Source organism: Mauremys mutica, chromosome 11 (assembly GCF_020497125.1).
Source record: "Mauremys mutica isolate MM-2020 ecotype Southern chromosome 11, ASM2049712v1, whole genome shotgun sequence".
Lineage (NCBI taxonomy): Eukaryota > Metazoa > Chordata > Testudines > Geoemydidae > Mauremys > Mauremys mutica.
The window spans coordinates 20,782,516-20,799,504 of record NC_059082.1 but is presented as its reverse complement, the minus strand read 5'-3'; the positions used below and the strand labels follow the sequence as shown (position 1 = coordinate 20,799,504).

Genomic DNA, 16,989 nt, shown 5'->3' with positions numbered 1-16,989 from the left:
CGCTGAAGAATGAAGCGGAGCGGTAGAGCTGCCACCGAAGTGCCGGCGATCACGGCTTTATCTTTTTTTTTTCCCTTCGCCGCTTGGGGCAGCCAAAAATCTGGAGCCGGCCCTGTCCATGTGTATGTTAAACCCTAGACTTATTGAGGGAAGGGGAATAAATAAAATCCACTGCTAAAAATACAAACTGGAGTTGGTGTGTAATTCACTAACATTTTGCAATTGACAAGGATTCTGCACAGAGCTTGCAGCACTTTCTGTATATACGGCATTATGTGAAGGCTTTAAACCATTTTATGCCATACTAAATTAACATGCTAAACCTAATCCCTGCTACCCTTGGAGACGAAGAATGAACATAACTCTCTTATTGCAGGTAGCTCAATCCACATTTCTAGTTGCCTGCATTCACTCCACTCTTGTATAGCTGCATATTGAAACTTCTCCTTCTCCTTGCATTGCCTTTGTAATAAATGAAGTCAGATCGGGGGAGGAGGGGAATTGATGAGCCTTCTACAGATTAAAAAAAAATATAATAATAGGCTTACCTTCAAAGTGCTGCCTCACACCAAGGATAAATCATGGACAAACAGAAAACCATTTGTAGTTTGACTAATTATAAATGGCTTAATATAGCATATAGTCATCCCCTAAATATTTAGTGTTGTGATCATTGTGAAATGTAATTACTTCTATGGTGGTTTAGTATTACAGAATCAATATGATCACTATGCTAATGTACTGCGGGTTTGTAGGGTTTCAGTTTATGCAGCCCTGGCTAGTGATGTCCAAATTATAGTACTTCATATAAGAATGTTTCTTATTCTTTGTGATTGGTAAGTAAGACCCAGCTAAATAAATATGCCATCAGTTGCATTCCATGTAAAATCTAATAAGCTTTAATTCTGAAAGATCCAGTTGACTATGTATACTGTCACTTCAAGAAGATATTAATGTAATTAGTATGTATAGGCCGGTCATTTAGGTCCCTGATATTGTGTGCTTGGCCTGTTTCATAAAGGTTTCCATATTTTACCTTTATGAAATTAAGAGCAGATTATTTTGATCTGTGTTCTGTTCAGCATCTCTAGATTCTAATGAGTGAAACTTTATTGATAAAAATTATACAAAAGCAAAGTATTGTATCTGAGTTTTTATAAGTCAATGAGGGAACAGAGGAAGTAAACTATGTCTGAAGAGAGCTATTTTTTGTTTTCCTACTACTTTTCTGGAAGAGAAAAAAGTTGGGGGTCGAGGGGAAGCTCCAACTGTCAATGAACCAGCAGTGAGTGTCTTGATTTCAGTCCTCTTTAAGTACGAACCCTGAAGAGTGCAGATGGGAAACTGTCTATTTATAGGTTTACAAGTTCTTATCTGAGAAATGTAGAAAAATACAAAGTGATGATTTTAAGAGTGTACCAAATGGCTATTGGAAGCATTAGAAATATTGTGATATCTGGCCTATTTTCTGTACATTATGGTCAGAATTTTCAGAAGGGCTCAGCACCTACAACTATTTTCAGAACAGTTCATCTCCCACATAGGCCCCTAAATGAATGGATATTTTGAAAATCTAGTCAACAGTGCCACTGTGAGAGCTTCAGTGTGCCAAACTTTTGAAACTCTGCCCCTAATTTAGGTGCCAAATGGGAACTGACCTCCTGAGAAAACTTGGCCCCAATTTATATGAGTACTAAACATTTGAAAATCTGGGCCCCAAACACTTTTGAAAATTTGACCTTGTAACAATTTGTGTAAGTTTGTTGCATATCCAGTTGCAGTGGTGGGGTGGGAAATCTCTCCCAAGTTTCCGGTTAAAAACTAGTGGTTTGGGGGGGGAAGGTGCATTTCTCCTCTATTCCTCCAGTGGGAATTGGACTGTTGGACTGGGTGCAGTATTAAAATTCTGGGGAATCATTTTAAATCACTGTAACTGGTTTCTGAACTTCATCACAACCTTCTTTTTTCACCATTCCAGTGGGTCCCTGCAGGCCATAAAAATAATTCAGAAAAGATTTTTCACATTTCACTTGTCAGCCATAGACATGTGCAAGATCAATTTACAGAAATTCTGGAATGTGGAGTCTGCAAAGATACCTCTTCCCTCCAGCAAAAGTGTTTGATATTTGATTAAAATTGGTGCAAAGTGATAAAGAGACAAAAGAGCTGCTAGCTATTTGTTCGCATTGTATCAACCACAGTAGATAGAAACATTCCCCATAGATTTCAAAAGATATTGCATGTCTGTGCACTAATGTACGGTTTTTTTGTTGCTGTTGAAAGCCCTGGCTCTCTGTAATATTTAACCAAAAAAAAGTTGTTATACAGTCCAAATGAATAATTGCTCTCCTGCTCACCCAAGGTAATATTACTTTACATTGGTGGTAGGAAGCGGGTGCTTTGCCATACGGGTGCTTCACAATATTAATTCACTTAGATTGCATTGTATGGATGTGATGCACTGAGATGACATAACACAAGCGCTCCGTTCAAAAGCCTAACATGGTATATACATTAGTTTTCCGCAAAGAAAGCCTGATATCATTTCTTTCTCAGCTGCAATAACTCATTGTGCAGGTGCAAACTAAATGTTCTCACTGATAAGCAAACTAACTCCGAGTTTTCAGTGTTGAATGATAATTGGAACAGAAACTGACAAGCTTATCTCCAAAATATATATATGTTTATCTTGATGTTTAGTCCATGATATCAAAGCCATCGAAATAGGAAAATAGTCATTCTGCTGTAAGGAAAAATATGTGACAGGAATAAGTCTGAAAACTGTGAGAGAGAGATTTTGTAGTTGAAAAAAGTTCAGCACAGCTCCAAATGGCATGACTACCTTTGAACTGCCTATGGACTCCAAGGATAGTACTTTGTGTCTTGGCAAGTTGCACACACAGCAACAAACCCAGCCACAGGATGTGTGACTGTATTAAGTGGGATTGGCGGGCACATCAGGGCTATCATTACAATCACATTAAAATGATGCATACTGACATGACTGAGAATTATTTAAAAAAAAAACAATAACCCCCCGGTGACACCCGTTTTTTTAAGGATGCTCAAGGGGACACAGGCAAATGTACTCACATTTCCCTCACAAATACGAAATAAGCTAATTAGCTATATCAAAAATAGACTCTCTTATAATTAGTTATCAGCCCCCCAAAATAATTACTTTAATACAAGCTGTTATAATGTAAAATATATCCAGTTAACAGATATTTCACAAAATCCTTAACTACAGTATAATATAATTAAATTTGATAGATAGCTGATTAGCTGATATAATTAAAATTGACATCAAGAAAGATAATGTATTGTGCTGGAATGGATTTTGGATGTACATTATGGAATGGAGAAGAATGCTACTTTTCCTAAGTTCAGAATAAAAGAAAATAGAAATCCAGGCTTTATACTAATATATCATGGTAGGAAAAGTATGTCTGGCAGACCTAAGAACACTTAAAAGAAACAATAAATTATCTGAAATGTGATGTAAAAATAGAATTTTTTGCAATGTCTCTCAGTATCCATGGAAATATTATTCCAGTGATCACGTTAAAGTTATATACAATAAAACTATACTAAAGGGTTTGGGATTTTTTAGAAAATGGTAATTTTATCTTTAATGTGAAAAAAGTAACATAAATGCAGATTATGATTTGATGCATGCAAGAAATCTGGAAATTCAGTTAAGGTTCCCAGAGCAATACTAAATTTTGCCTCCTTGTGAATATGTATTACAATAGGCTTTTTAATTCATTACTATATAGCAGTGGGCAATATGCCATATTAAGCAAACTATACATGTTATTTAATGGAAGGGAGCTAACCTTTCTATAATAATCACAAACATTTTATATGACTACTTATGCAGAATTGTAATATTATTCCTGCAGTAAGACTGTGTAAGTAAGTTGGCTGTTATACTATTGATTTTTTGTTGAAACAGCACTTTTTCCTACAACCTTATTAGATGTGTGTCTGTTTCATTTTATATTTCTGCATCTGTGCTGTGATCCTATAATGAAAGATCTGCATGTGTATAAGAAGCAGAATCAAGGCTGTTATGAGAACCTTGAAACAGAATTTCTTAATTTTGTTCAGTCTAAATCTCAAACTTTGTTACATTCATGAACTTTTTACATATTCTTTTACCTTATTTTATTATTATTATTTTGTATTTATAGAATTCCAATTCTTTGGAAAGATAAACACATGGTCCCAATGTCAGAGTGCTTACAAACCAAAACAAAGATAATGTATAGGATGACATTCAGACTGGGAGGTAAGGGGACCGTCTAGAGCTGGTTAGAGATGTTTTGATAGAACCGCATTCTGTTGGAATATGCAGTTCCATTGAAACGGACCAACAAAATCTTGTTGATCTTGTCAGAATTCTGTTTAGGAAGAAAACTGGAGAAAGAGATTTCCAGCACTGTCACATGACTGTGATACTCTACTGAGGCCAGGGAGCTCAGCCCATAGGGAAGAATGAGGACATGAGGCACCTGAACTACAACTCCCATGAGGCAACATGGCACCTTAGGCAGATTCAGTTTGATGACAAATTGATTCAAAACCAAATATTTGATCATTTCCGAATCTAAAATTTCTCTAACTTTTCATTCCACAAAAATGTCAATATTTCAGCATTTCATCCACATTTGTGATGAAAACAAGTGGAAAGTGTTGGAATTTCTTACAGGACAGAAATTCCAGTTTTCACTCAGATCTAATTTTCAAGCATATTCATCTGCTGTTTCTTAAGTTTGCAATTTACTATGGCTCCATCAAGCAACAATCTGTGCATAGGAAGGCCCCTGTGTTCTAACAGAGCCCCATTGGACAGAACAGGGCTCTGTGTGGGCTCTGGGGTTCTGCAATTTTCAAAGAGCTCTCAGCAGGCCCTAATAGGGACGAAAATTTTAAAGGTATTTAGGGGTCTAATTCCCATTAATAGCGATGGGAGTTAGGCACACCTAAATGCCAACATGAATTTAATACCAGGATGGACTTAGACTTCTATAACATAATATGAATGCGCTAAAGTTAGTTTTAAATTTGTGTTTGAGCCACAACATACGTAACAAGTTGAGAAGTTTGGTCTCAATCCAGCAAGGTACTTAAGCACATGCCTAACTTTAAGTACACGAGTAGTACCACTAAGGCTTAAGTGCCTTGGTGAATCAGGGCCTTAAAGAGGTTTGTTCTGCAGAGAGAGGATGTTTTAGTTTTGTCAATTATAAACTGCCTCCTAATCCTCATTTCTGCTGTAAAGTCAACTAAGTTCACTGATGGTCAAGAGAATATAGCACTTTCTTTGGCTTATTTCAATTCAGGAAAGCAGTGTAATATCCACACTCATAACATGATCTTTAGGTAGCAAAATGATTATTTCAATGGCTGAAAAACATCATCTCTCCAGATCTCCCCCACCCACCAAAGAGAACTCAAAAAGGCTGAAAGGTTTTCTTCCACTTTCCAAAACAATTCACTTTGAGGCTACGGGCAAGCATGAGCAGCTGTAGCACTGAAGGTTTTTGGAGGTTTTTCTGGAACATTGAAAGTGAAAATAAGATAGAAGAATGGAAACATTGTATCAGCATTAACTCTAGAGCCGCTAACTGTATAATTCCTGGGTTATGTTTTAATTTCTGTTAACTTTAAATTGTCAATTTTGGAGTTTGACTATAAATAAAATGTTTGGTTGAACATACCTAATAAGAGCCTGTCTGAGCTGATAATAGTTACCATAGCAACTTCACAATTTTGCTCTCTATCATTATTCGCCACCTTTGGTCACATTGTTTTAAAGCTTTGGTTGCTGGAATAGCACAGTGCACATGTAAATGCATTCTCATCATTCTGTTTTTAAAGGACATTCACTACTTATTTCTGTCCCTTTGCAGAAGCTCTTAGTAGCAACATTATCAGTAACCAAAAATACAATTGATGTTTACTCTGCCAGTCTGAAAGCATCATAGAAGGATGGTCTTGTGATTAAGATATTGGACTGGGACTAAGAAGACCTGAGTGTAGTTTCTGGCTCTGCCGTGGACTGCTGTGTGACCTATAGAAGTCTCCCATTGACTTCAATGGACATTGGATTAAGTCTTTAATCACTCTCTTCCTCAGTTGTCCATCTGTAAAAATGTGGATTACAGTATTTTCTTTCTCCCACTGTCATGGGATGTACAGAGCCCATGATCTCCCAACTACTGAAGACTAGCTGCCTTCTCAGCTGTGTCTGATTGGTGGCCCTGCAACAGCTGTGGAGATAAAAAGGCTGCAGGTCTGAAGGGCGAAGTAGTTGCCAGGGAAGCTGAAGAATCACTGAGAAAAGGGACTTTCAGCAAGAGCCTGGTGAGAAGCTGCCCTTGTAGCTGGACCTCCTGAGGAAGAGGATCACAGAAAGTGAACCAGGGAAACAGCCTACAAGAGAGGCATGGTAGAAAACAGTAAGAAATAGGGAGAAATTGATTCCAACTGTTTCATACAGAGTCACTAGATTGGAAACCAGAGGAGTGGGCAGGCCTGGATATGCCTACCAATCCCAGCAGAAGGGTTTTTTTTTGGTTTGGTTGTTTTTTGTTTGTTTATTTGTTTGTTTAGTGTTTACTTCAGTCTAGTTTTAAAAGCCTTGAGCAATGGGGCTACCACCACTTCCCTAGACAGGCTATTCTACATCTCTCAATAATCTGAATCCTGGCTGTATATGACACTGTTGTTCTCTTTGTGTGGTATCATGACAATTGAGATCAGCTCTGACACTCAAAATAATAATCCCCAGAGCAAAGGGAGGGAAATATATTTTTAAGTATTGTAACTGAGCTGCTTGTCTCTTCTTCATCTGACAGATCCCCAGTCTGTTGACCCTCATGGTGTGTAGAAAGGCTTATCAGGTCTCCCATGCTTTTTGAGAAAGGAGTGGAATAGGAGGGTAGATGTGAGTTTTGTGGGGATTAAAGCTAATGGAAAATTTTCCAAAATGCTGATTATCAAACCCAAATTTTCTCATCAAAACAAGTTGGATTCAACCAAACTTTCACTGAAAGGACCCCAGGAACCCAAAGCTTCAGGGGTCTGTGGCTCCAACATGTGGACTGCCCACATGACTCGTAGGGTCCACAGCTTTAGGGTAGCTCCACCATGCAATCTGTCCCAGGGCCAGGAGCCCACAGCTTACAAGCTGAGTCTCACAGGGCTTTCAGGGTCCCTGCAGTAGGCCTAGAGCCCTGTAAACCCCAGCTCAAGCCATGGCTGCCAGCGTCTAGACTCCCAGCTCTTCAGCAAAGCATCTGGAAACCCTGGGAGCTGGAGTTCTCAGGATTTCCAGGCTCCTTGCTGCTTTGGAATCTCTGGGAGATTTGGCTCAAATTGTGGCTCTCAGGGTCTAGGTTCCTGATACTTCAGCAGGGAGCCTGAGAGCACCAGCTACATTTGGAGAAACCTGAAAGCCCTGAGAGCCATGGCTTCACTTGGGGCTTTCAGGCTCCCAGCCACAGAATCAAACTATCTGGCCAGCTGGCTTCCTGGGCGGCCCAACTCTCGGGGCAGCTAGCTCAGAGCTAGCTGTAGCTGGGCAGCCCAGTAGGGCAGCTGCCCCAGGATCCCTGACAGCTGCCAGGGATCTGGGAAGCTGTTTCAGATACACTGTGGTTTGGTTTTTCTGAAATTAAAATTCCAGTTTGCAGGAATTCCCCTTTTTGGACAGTTCTAATGGCGAAGTTATTGACAGTCCTGATGCATTGATTGGGCGAGGAGGAGTTTATAATTTCTTGTTAATTTGTGATACTGTAGGTGTAATTTCATTGGACACGTACCTCAAGTGACTAGGTGGATACATTTGAAGCATCTGAATATATAAACTAAAATAGGCATTCTGGCCTGGAAGCTTTTATTGGTATTACACCTAAAATGACCCTATCTTAGTTACACTCTTACTAAATAATTACTCTCTCTCCTTGGTTTTTGTACCCTTCAAATACTCGTACAGTTATTGTTGCCCTTAAGTCTTTACATAGCAAAGGTCTATATGTTTAGCACTTTCAGTATTTTCTCACAAATCTGTCCCAATGTATCTGCTCTTACTGTGTGGACTTTCCCCTATATCCTGCATTCCTTCAGTGACTACGACCTCAACCTCCCATTTATCCAACTTCTTTCATAAATATCTTTGTGCTTCCTTGCTGCTCCTAACACACTGAATGACCTTTCTGAACTGATTCACAGGGCCTCAAAACCCAGCTCTTCCATGATGCTTACAAGAAATTGGCCAACTAACAGTGAATAGGTAAAGGGGCAGTGAGGTACAGGTGATGAGTGTTTATCAGGAAAAAAAATTATAGGCAGTGCAAGAAGCAGTGCTTATAGATCAGGTTGCCCAATTCTTTCCATTCTAGGATCCTGTTTTCAGTTGCTTATAACTTTGCTCAACTTAAACTTTTGTTCAATGCCAAGTGTCTAGCTACGGCTGAATAAGGCAGAGGGCTGCAGGAATAGAAAGGGCAGTCTCCCAGTTAAGTCAGCTGCACTGGAGTCTATCCCTGCCTCCTCCACAGAATTCCTCTATGACACTGGGCAAATCATATAAACCAAAAAGTTCATAGGTGGCCACTGTGTGGTCCTCATTTTCTGGGTTCCCAACTTGAGACACCTGGAGTCTGATTTGCAGAAGTGCTGAGCACTCATAGCTGAAGCTAAGATCAATGGTAGCTGTGCTTTGAACATATAAAGTACTATGCAATATTAAGTTTTCTGAAAAAATCAAGTCCTAGGCATCTCAGATTGGATACCCAAAATTAGTGAATACTTTTGACCTTAATCTTTTGTGCCTCAGTTCCACATCCAGTAAATGGGGAAAATAATATCACCTCATCTCACGGGGGAGTTGTGAAAATAAATTCATTAATATTTATGAAGCACTCAGATACTAGAGTGAAAGGCACCATAGAGAAGCCTATGAGGAAATTAATAATTCTGTCTTCAGAGTGGGGTTTGGATAACATGCAGAATAGAAGGCCTGGGGCCCTCCACGCACTGAATGATGATCAAAAGAAGTATTGAATAGCTGCACTTTCAGTGCACAGCTCCCATCCTGTGCACTGAATGAGGGAGGGATTCCATGGTAAAAATGGCATGCGATCATATAATTAAAGACTGCATCATCATGAATACACACAAGGGGGCTGAATTAAGGTTGCACAGGTGGCCTCAGTTCTGGCATTTCCTAATTTTGGAGAGCTTGATTTTGCAACCTTAATGTTTTTAACATGTTTTACATAATGATGTATAAAATCTATAAATATATCTACATCTATATATAAATATCATACATATTTTGACTATATCCCTGCCCATTTGTATGGAGCTTGTCTTATATTGGGAGCTCTTCAGGTAGGGACTGTGGCTTCTTGGTATGTGGATAGTGCCTTGCCCCTGGAGTCACAAATAACTAAATAGTTTTAAATGAGCCAGTAGTAAGGCATCCCAAAGACATATTCAGACCAATATCATCTTGTTTAATATTTTTACAGCTTTTACAATAGCAATAAAACCCAAGTAAAATGTCTGAACACTTAAGAACATCTGAAGGCAACTCAAATGTCCTGTATTAAATACATTACCTGCAGCTACAGGGTATAGTTAACCCACATTGCTTAGCTCTCTTTTATTGGTCTCTCACTGATGTATTAGAAAAAACAGAATTAATCCATGCATTATCAGGATTACCAGGACTTGAGAGAGCGCAGAGAGATATGCTGAAGGGGAAAAAAGTAGAATGACCTTGAACTCTGTTCCCCATACATCACTGATTCTATTACCTCCACTGGCACAATTCCATTGCAGCAACATTGCAGTCTACCATAGCGATGATGCTATGGACACCAGCAGGAAAGAGCCAAATGTGAGGTAGAGAAAAGGCAAGGAAAACAAAAAGGGGGAAACACTCAACTAAAAAAAAAATGCTATGGGTACTAATGGAGCAACGCTACAATTCCAGCTTAGGTCCTGGCACAAACAAGATTTTTCAGCTATTCCAAGAGCGGTGACAAAAAAAATCTGTCTTTAAATAGCTAAATTGTACATCTGCAGTTCATCTGTGGTAATAAACCAACTATATTTTAAAGAGAACCAGTATTATTCTGATATATTTCGAGTGCTGGATTTTTAAAACTGTTTAATGCTACAGCTGTATACTGTTAATCCTCCAAGAGAGCTGCCAAGAGTAAAATGAGAAGATTTAACTTATGGTTGGTTTTCACATATACTGTACAGTGCTATTCCGACTAGGGACACCGTAGTGTCTGAATATTTTAACAGATCTGAACTCTTTCCTGAATATCTTCACTTATGCAGCTGCTTTCCCTTTAAAACTCCATATAGGAAATACTTTTCATATCCCTTGAAATTTACGTCTCTCTCTACACACAGACATACATATGTGGGGGGGGGTGCATGCACACACACCATTTAAGTTATTTACTTATTAGAAGACTAAGGAATATTTACTTGTGATGCTAAAATACAGTGATAGATGAGTGAAGATGGCTCCCACAAGTATTCACCACAGAACAGCACCATTCATATTTGAGGACATTTTTGAAAACTGTTTTCAAAGAAAATCCCACAGAGACCATATTTCAGAGCCTGTAATTACATGTCTTAAAACAACTTTGACAAAAATATTTGACTTAGATCAGGTAGCCAACACCGTACAGGATGATGGCATCAACAGGTTCTACTCTATCCTATTCCTACATAATAATACACTGAAGAGGAGACATTAGCAGGAAACATCTAAGGCTTTGAGGTTGCTACTGTTGTGTAACCTTGGACCTTATGACCAGTGGAAGTGTGGAATGAGCAGGGGCAACAGATATATAAACGACCCTACGCTAGAGATCCATGGGAACACACTACACACTCCCTGCAAATGTCACTGGGCTCATATGGAACCATTGTGTATCCGTACTGCTGCTTCCAGCCCTCATAGTGATAGAACTGGAAGGCAAATGCACCTAGCTTTGGATAAAATATCAGCTCAGACAGTAGACATCTGATCTCAGTTTAAGGCAGATGGTTAAGATTCTGTTATCTGCTAAAAGTGAGTAATTTTGTTCAGCCTTGAACCATACACAGAAACTAGAACATCTGTTCTATATCTTTCTAGTAGGCACACTGTAGATATGGCCAAATTTTTATTATTTTTTTCTGAAAAAAAGATAAAGGAAAAGGTAGTTACTGTGTAACAAATAATTCAAACTCCTGACCTCAACCTCAGAAAAGAGGTGAGTATGTAGACAACACTACTCTGGGAATGTAAATGACAATCTGGTCCTTTGTGTTAACAACAGGGCAAGAAGTTGGCCACAGTAGTTATAAATACACCTCTACCCCAATATAATGCTGTCCTCAGGAGCCAAAAAATCTTACCACATTATAGGTGAAACTGCGTTATATCAAACTTGCTTTGATCCACCGGAGCGCGCAGCCCCGCCCCCCTGGAGCGCAGCTTTATCGCGTTATATCCGAATTCGTGTTATATTGGGTTGCGTTATATTGGGGTAGAGGTGTATATGCTGATGATAGAAAATACAGTTTGCAATGATATTTAAAGCATTAGGCCTTATTCAGGAGTAATCTACGAAAGTTAAAATCATTTTGGAAGATTGCTAACTTTATGTTTGTGCCTTACATGCATGTTAGCGAGAACTCCTAATGTGTTCCCGTCCCCCAATCCCTGAGTTTGCTATAGCTAGAATTTGAAATAATTCTAACACGCCTGATAAGTAGATGGTTATTACCATACCTTTCCCCTAAAAATAAATACCGGATACTTCTTTTTTTCTTGAAGGACTTTCCACATGGAGTGGGTGAACTCCAAAAAAATGTTTGGTTCCAGAAAACATTTAGAAGTTTTTGAGAAGTTCTAAAAGCTTCAAAGAACAGTTTTTCATCCTTTTGGGGGGAAAACAGCATGTTTACAGGCGCTCACGCTCTCTCTCTCTCTCTCTCTTTCTCTCTCTCTTTGTGTGTTTAAACATATTGATTTTTTTCCTAAGAGTATGAAAAACTGTTGTGTATGCATGTGCCTCCTTGATTCTATACTGAACAAAGCCCCATGAGAAGAACAAGTTGAGGGTGGAAGGAACATATGATCTTCTCTGTTGTTAATGACACTTAGAACCCAGCTCTCCCCTTTGGCATCCTACTGCTCTGATAGGGTAATGCACAGGAGTTTGGCGAGATAGAAATGTACAAGAGTTTGGGGAGAAAGAGAAATGATAATGAAAGGATTCTGAAATCTAGCAAGAATACTCCTATTCCCTCCTCGTCATTCTGAAACTGCTGTACACAGTACTTCATAGGAACAACATGGACAGGGAACATTGTTGTTAGATAGGCTTGATGGTCACCTATGTTCTCTCCATCCTTCCTTGATATCTGACTTTTTTTTCCCCCTTTGAACTGAAAATAAACCTTGAAGGCCAGTTTTGTGGATGAATATTAGCCAGCTGTCCAGAAAAAAATCTTAAGATGCACTCCTGTATAAATGGAGATTAATTTGTAAAAGGGAAATGTGAACAGAAAGAAGACTGCATTCTGACATTAGAAATATCCCCCAGAAAACACTATCCAAAGATCCAAAAAGGAACAAAGATAAGTACAGCAAATATCCTCTGGTAAATCAAAAATAAATAAACAAACAAAGACTGTAGAAGAAAACATCCCAAAGGCACTTAAACAAAATCACTTCCAAGGTGCAAAAAAGATAGGAGGGTCAATAGTCAACAACAAAATGACATTTCAGCTTCAAAGAGCCTTAATCATACCTTGATCCGGTATCATGTGAGGGATGATAAGTGCCCATTTCAGACAAAATGGTATTTCTTTTTTTTCTTTTTTTTTGGTACCTCATTTAAGTGCCTTTTAGCTGTGACTCGTTTGAAATATTTTTTGAGTTATCAGTAGAAGTTTCCCTGACTTGACTTTGTCTTTTTTGCTGAATTGTGATCCTACAATGTCCCAATAGGTTTGAATTGTAATGAAAAGAATCCTCCCATCGCTGTTCCGCTTTTGCATTAATCTATATTATTTCATAGTACCTTATTGTGATGCTAGAGCAGCAGATCAAATATGGAAATATATACAATCCTTACATACAATAATAATAAAACCGATAACGAGGAAAGAAGAAATGTTACATATGTGCTCAAAATAACACATACTGGGACATCTTGATTTTACTGGCAACATCAACAGTAGATAAACACTTTTTTCTAAGGAAATAAAATGTAAATATAGATTAACACATGACAGTTGAGACTTTACACGTACATTTTTCAAAGTTGTGATTACAACAGCAACTGTAATTTGAACTTCTGTGCTGTTTCAGAAAGGCATTAGAATTAACACCATGCTGTGTACAGTAGAACTATGAAGTATTGTAGCAGGGTATATTATAGCTGATGTAACAGGACTTTAGATCCTGACTCAGTAAAGCACTTCAGCCAGTGCCTAACTGTAAGCATTAATAATACTGAAGTCAGTGGGATTTAAGCTTGTACTTAAGATCCCATCAAGGCACTTGCATACGTGTGTAACTTTAGGCATGAGTGGTCTCTTGACTTCAGTGGTCAAAATTACCACTTAAAATTACGTGCATGCCTAAATACCTTGCCAGAAGCAAGGTCATAGTGAAGACTGCCTACTCTTCTCCATTCAGAGAGTCTTTGGTCAGTTGCTCCTATCTTTTTGAACCCTTCACTTTTTAGGTTAAAATTTTCCATGCTTGGTCTCTGCCTGCAGGTGACTTTGTTTTTAATAAAACTTCAGCAAAAATGGTTCATCATTTTTAAGAATAAGAAGAGTGCACATTTCTCACTATACAAATTGCATGCGACTATTATTGAACAACTCTAAACCCTCAGTGAGTGAGGACAGGAAACTGAATTTTGGAAGGAAGGCAGGTATTTGGGGGAAGAGATGCGCCTTTTAATGTTCCAGTGAAGATTGATTTTGATTTGCTGAGTGACAACTTGAAAACCATCATTCATTCCCATCTGGTAGTCTTTTCACAATAGCACTTTTTTATCCACCAACATTCTAAAGGGAAACTAGTCACAATGTAAATGTTCACTTAGTTGATTAACTGCTTAGTCTTCGGGGAAAATGTGGTGAACTTGTGCACTGAAAGAAGCAGGGGTCACATTGTTAAACTCACTTGTTGTTATTCCTTTAACTCTCTCCCAGACTCTTAATTTACTATTGCACTAAACAAGGTGCTGATGCTGAATTTATACAATGTTTACATACCTAACATTTCATTCATGCTTCCAAAAGTTTTTTAAAATATGTACAGCGAATATATCATGAGATTTAAGCCTCCACAGCTCTACCAGCCTGAGATTAAAAGGTTGGTCCTTATCAGACAAAGACACCGACTTAAGGTCAGGGACTTATTGTCCAATTTAAATAAAATAGGTGATAACTCAGAACTGCAGATATCATTCTAAGCAGTTTGTGGATCAAATGGTTAGCAATTCTGCAGTTGATTCAGATGATCATGGAAGTTGGGAGGTTTTCAGAGCAGGGTTTATTACTGCAGAGCTAGCTGGGGCTCAGAGGAGGGGGACGCTGTCTTCTGCAACTTTTATTATCATAAACTACTCACTAGAAATAAATAGCTCTCTTTGGAATAGCTTATTCACTTTTTGGCCTCTGCATCCAGGAACTGCATGCATACAACAGGGAACATGCACATGGCAGCTGAGAAAGGCTCTACATGTGAAGAACACTAAGCTATTCGTCACATTGTTTCAGGTGTTACTGCTATTGAGTGACTCACATAAAATCAGTATAAAAGATTCATACAGTCATTAAATACTGTAAAGCGTTTTCCATTTTGGGTTAGCCTGCCCCTTTAGGCACAGCCTAACAGAAGGTGGCAGTGCAGTGGAACATAGCTCCCAGGGTCATAGCGTCCAAGGCAGGCTCCATGGTTCTGGATCAGTACAGCCTCTGCTGCAGACTTAATAAGGGGACAGTATGCAATTCTAATCCCACATGGGGCCTGTTCTGCTGGCTGGGAATTGGGAGTGACATAGCTCCAGCCCTAAGCCCCAGGGGAGATTCTTGCCTCCATAGACTCCAGCCTCCAATGATCGTTTGAACTCTGAGTGCAAGAACTGGAATGGTTTGGTCCCCATAGAGAGGCACAAAGCAGAGAAGACTCCTTGCACCCTCCCTGATCCTCATACTTGCACATGGCCAGATGCAAGCTGTCTCTTAATGATCAACAGGAAACAAATGATTGAACTCTTCTTAATGTGATGTTTGGGAAAGTAGACAGAACATTTAATATTAAAATAGCAAAGTAAAGCATGAAAAGTGTTTCGCATCAGTTTTCCATTAGATTTCTGTGCAAAGATAAGGAGGGATAAATAAATGGTTACTGCAATATTGTTATTTCCCTGGTGAAACTGGAGTGGTTGGGTTTCTGGAATAGATGAATAAATAGGGAATTTCCAGAGAGTATTTTACAATTCTTGAAATTTACAAGAAAATGTTAATTCATTTTCAGTTAAAAATGTGTCGGTACTCTACTGGATGGGTATAATAAATCCACAAGAGGAGAAGATGCAGTTGTTGCAGGAAAGGCTGAAGGATCATTTTTTAAGGGGAACTGGTTTGCTCAGAAGATTGGTAGTTTGCCTGTAGAGACTTTTGTGTCCAAGTTCTCAGAGACCATATTGACAACCATAGTGATGAGCATTATATGGTGGAATGGATGCAAGTTTGAATCCAACCAAGGTTGGTAAGGTACTAAAGTCATTTTCATCAGGTGGCCATTCAGTGAAATGAGGAGTTGATTTTAGTCATATCCCTAGTCAGCAGGTATCAGAATTACTCAAAGATTTGTTAGGCTAAGTATTCAAGGGATATGGAGATTCCCATCTCTAGACTTGTTCCTTCCAGGGCAGAACTGAAGCATATGGGTGGATGGGCCAGTGTTCAGGAGCTTCCGTAGATCAGATGTCACACAGATAGAATCAGTGACAAAACAGCAGACTTCAGTCACCTTCCAGAAGGACAAAAACCGAAGGGAAGATTATAGTGGAGCAGTCGTATTACTGTACTTAAGGCTGCAACTAGATTACTCTTTAATAATCAATTTTTCTAACTGCTCTAAAATTCATTTGCATACTTGGACTGTCTGAAAACTACTCTAAAATTCGCTTGCATACTTGGACTGTATGTGCCTCATGGGGGTCCAAGGCAAGGTTACTGATTCAGATTTGAGGTGGTTTGAGCAAGGTACCTTAGATACAGCCCAACTTTATAAAAAAGCAAATAATATCAAAATGTCATGGTTTGTATGTATTTTTGCACACAGCTGGGGCTCAGTCTGTGGTTCTGATCCTATGCAAATTGATATTGCTGGGTCAGGATGCATTGGTATCTAGAACCCACTGGCCCTTTGATAAAGCAATACTTTAAAGTTATTTGGGTTAAGGCTGGATCTGCAGTGTGTCACAAGCCAGGGAGTACAAAAAGAACAGGAGTACTTGTGGCACCTTAGAGACTTACAAATTTATTTGAGCATAAGCTTTCGTGGGCTACAGCCCACTTCATCAGATGCATAGAATGGAACATATAGTCAGAAGATATATATGCATACAGAGAACATGAACAAGTAGAAGTAGCTGTACCAACTGTAAGAGGCTAATTAATTAAGATGAGCTATTATCATCAGGAGAAAAAAACTTTTGTAGTGATAATCAAGATGGCCCATTTTAGACACTTGACAAGGAGGTGTGAGAATACTTAACACGGGGAAATAGATTCAATATGTGTAATGACCCAGCCACTCCGTCTCTATTCAAACCCAAGTTAATGGTATCTAGTTTGCATATTAATTCAAGCTCAGCAGTTTCTTGTTGGAGTCTGTTTTTGAAGCTTTTCTGTTGCAAAATT

The 16,989-nt window shown here is 38.8% G+C and overlaps 1 protein-coding gene across 1 annotated transcript in view; it reads left to right on the top strand.

Annotated features, from left to right (window-relative positions):
• Nucleotides 1–6,161: 6,161 nt before the first annotated feature.
• SEMA6D (semaphorin 6D) overlaps nucleotides 6,162–16,989 on the top strand; it is a 120,115-nt gene continuing 109,287 nt past the window's right edge. The window contains exon 1 of the mRNA XM_044980111.1: nucleotides 6,162–6,467. The gene's annotated coding sequence lies outside the window, so the exon portion shown is untranslated. The remainder of the gene's footprint in view (nucleotides 6,468–16,989) is intronic.